Consider the following 3,941-nt stretch of genomic DNA (forward strand, 5'->3'; position numbering starts at 1 on the left):
GTTTAAAGGGCAGGTAACTGTTTGAGAATTATGTCCCTTTGATGGAAAAATACGATATAATGCAACTCATGAGACTCAGCTGTTGTTAAATATCGATTTGTGTTCTGTTATATTTTTTCTCATATTCACATTTGCAAGTCGGGACATTTTACAACATTGCGTTACTCCTCTATCAAAGGAGGGGGTAATACATGGGAGGTCTCAAAACATGACAAGTAAAGCCAAAATGGGGATAACGCGACACATGACTGAAACGCACAAACATACTAGAAACAGGTACTAACTACACCCCTATCGTTAGTCGTTTGATGCTGATTGCATGTAAAACATCTGGTTTAGGTCTGGAATTATAAGTTAAGGTCATCGTAAAGTTAACTGAATCAAATCTGATAAAAATAAGTCGCAAGTTTCATAATGTAATCATGTGATTATTGTTTTGTTTCTTGTTGGTTCAAATCTAGTTTTTGTTATTTGATTGACTTCGCTATTTGTTCAATTCCTTCCTTTTTGAATTGTTTATGTGAAATATTCAGTTTTGCATTTTTTTATGTTTGGATTATTTGGATTACTGTTCTCATCTTGGATGTAAACAGTAGTTCGACTAATCCAAATAATAATGAAATGTTCAATCTTTTACACGAGGAACAAAATAATGATTACACCGTTTTACGATGAACATAAGTTCTTTGTTCTGAAGCAGTTGATTTTTTTCTTCTTATAATAATTTCACGTTGAAATCGTGTTTTTTGTATTTAAATTTTGATTCTTTTATATTTTCATATATTTAATTGCTTAAAGAATTGGACACACAAACCAAAATTTGTGTCAATTTACTACAGATTATATCAAGAAATCCTAACAAACAAACAAATTTTCTGCGTTGGTTGGACACAAGAGAAAAACGATTTTTTTTTTCGTATTAAATTCCTGGAATAGAAGGTAAGTTTGTTTTTTTCACTTTACAAAAATATTATTCAACAACTTAAAAATAATCTTAAATATGAAAATAAGTTTATTTTTTTTATTGCAATCCAATAGATTGTTTTCTTGAATAAAATATATATGAAATGTGACCATGTGGGTCAATGTCAAGTTTCTTTCCAACTCCTCAAAAAACTTTAAAATGATGACTTAAATAGGTTTTCAATGGTGCTGAAAACGAATACCGCATGTAAATTTGGGGCAGATAAGTAGTTTTCATGATATGAAGAAATTATTTTTTTAAAAAGTGTGGGATCATTGTCTTATATAATTATAACGTAAAAAAAGCACCCGCTTTATAATAATTTCGTCATATAAAACAAATTTGAAAATGAAAAAAGTGAACGAATCTCTTAGTAAAAAAACACCGCCGGTGTTTGAGGGTGCTGAAAACGAATATGACGCTGAAAGTTAAGTAGCTAAATTGATTGAAAGTTAAATAGTTAAATTCTTCTTAATAATTGCTTATGATATGAAGAAATTACTAAGTGACCAAAAAGTGGGTGCTCATTTTACGTAACTTTTATATAGGAAAGTGATCCCCACGTATTGAAAAAGTAATTTCTTCATATCATCAAAACTACTTATCTTCCCCAAATTTAAATGTGATATTCGTTTTCAGCATAAGCGAAAACCTATTCAAGTTGTCATTTTAAAGTTTTTTGAGGAGTTGGAAAGAAACTTGACATTGACCGAAATGTGTTTATTTAAGTAAAATGTAAATATTAAAATAAGTTTACAACATGAAAGGCAAGTTATTTTTTTACGCTTTAAAAAAATCCCATTCAATAACTTTTTAAATAATCTGAAACATTTTTTTTTTTTTTTGCAATCTCCCTCAAAAATATTGATTTTTAAAATAATATTAAACATTAAAACGTTTAATTTTATGGCAATCCAATGGTTTCGTCAATAAAAATGTGGGTACTCATGCAGAGAGTGATCCGTGCTGAAATAATAACACTATTTAAAAAGCTATTCTTAACATGTGGAGGGGGGGTCTATTCTGTACTTTAACCTTACAATTGAATAACAAATATATCATAAAACTTTAATTAAAGTTGGAAATACGATTTAAAAAATAGCGCGGATCACTCTCTGCATTAGCACCAAAATGTGTTTTTTTTAAGTAAAATTTACGTGATTTCTGCGAAAATCTTATGTTTACCATAAACAAAATAATTTGATTTGAACTTGGTTGACTTGTTAAACAACTGAACACAAAAACTGCTTTTTTCGGTGTTTAATTGTTTTATTTGGTACTAGTGCACTTATTGATCCGTGCTGAAATAATAACGTTATTATTTTTAAAGCCATCCTTAACATGAAGAGGTGAGGACGTTTTGTACCTATTCTATACTTTAACCTTACAATTGAATAAAAAAAACATATCATAAAACTTTAATTAAACTTGGAAATACGATTTAAAAAATAGCACGGATCAGTAAGTACACTAGCACCAAGATTTTTTTTAATTTACCTGTTAAAACAATTAAATACCGAAAAAAGTTTTAAATTAAATTATTGTATTTATGTTAGATATAAGCATTTTCCCCAGAAATAACACACGTTTTAGTAAAATATGTGCATTTTTAACAATACGATTTAAAAATAGCGCAGCTCAGTAAGTGCACTAGCACCACCTATTTAATATATATATATATATATATATATATATATATATATATATATATATATATATATATATATATGTGTGTGGGTTTGTGTGTGTGTGTGTTTGTGTGGGTGTGGATCACTCTCTGCATAAGTACCCGATTTAAAATAAAGAATGTGCAAGTGGACTTCACAGTCGGCAGCCATTTTGAGTGGAAAACTATGCGTTTACCATTAAAAAAAAATTGTTATTACATTTTCCCCCCAAACAAGACACATTGCCACTTTGATGTAGGGGGCTACTATCAGGGACATAAGCCACAGAGGTACTACATGGGGAGTTGGGCAACAAGATGTCAGTTCACGTTACACTTGAACTTCTGCATGTCAGTACAGTTGGGGAAGCAGGAAGCCAGAAGATAATTTTTAAGTCTATCAGTTCTGGGAAAGAAACAATTAGAGTAGAAGGCTTTCATACATCTAAGGATCTCTACTGTGTAGGGGTGGGACTTTGCTGCTTGTCAGGTTTGTCGGGGGGATTTTCATTAAGGGGGTACAATAGCTTGTAGTTCGTCAGAGCATCCACCATTAAAATACTTGTAAAACAAGCAGAGGGATACAATATTTTGTCGATGAGACAGCAGCTGAAGCTTAGATGACAGTTCAGGATCTATCATGTTGCCAACTCTCTTTTGAACCCTGCCCAGGAGCGAGAGACTAGTAGCAGATGCACCAACCCAAATGTCACAATAATACGCCATACATGGGCGAATGGTAGCTTTGTAGAGGTATAGGATATTTTCAAGTATAAGTAACTTTCTAGCAAGGTAGAGAGAGCCCACCTTCTTCGTACCAGTCTTGGTAATGATCTCAATGTATCTATTCGAACACATGTTCCCTGCCTGAACACAATTAAAAGTAGACTTCATATTCTAGTGGTTGATGCCATTTTCTCTTCCCTGCAAACTCTTTCTCACAGCCTGTCTCTGCTTTATCATTATTTTCATGGCAAGTGCTCGTCTGAGCTCCACTCTATAGTCCCCCTCGCCAAACTTTCATGAGAAACACTCGTCTAGCTGAAAAAATTATCAATAATTTCCTCCACTTTTTACGACGACAGTGTTCCATTGACCATTGTATGCTTATAAACCTTATCCTCGAGTGGTATCTTGACCTTGATAAATGATGCCCTCTTTTGTAAAAAAAAAACGGTAAATTTGTTTTTTTATAGGTAATTGAGGTCGCTGACAACGAATCTGATAGTCAAACTTGGGGCAAATTTACCGTTTGCATGGTATTTACCCCTGAACCCACGAACTACTTTCCACCATTTTTCAGCTTTCGTT

Source organism: Euprymna scolopes, unplaced genomic scaffold, assembly GCF_053919585.1.
Source record: "Euprymna scolopes isolate OS-2025 unplaced genomic scaffold, ASM5391958v1 sca13, whole genome shotgun sequence".
NCBI lineage: Eukaryota > Metazoa > Mollusca > Cephalopoda > Sepiida > Sepiolidae > Euprymna > Euprymna scolopes.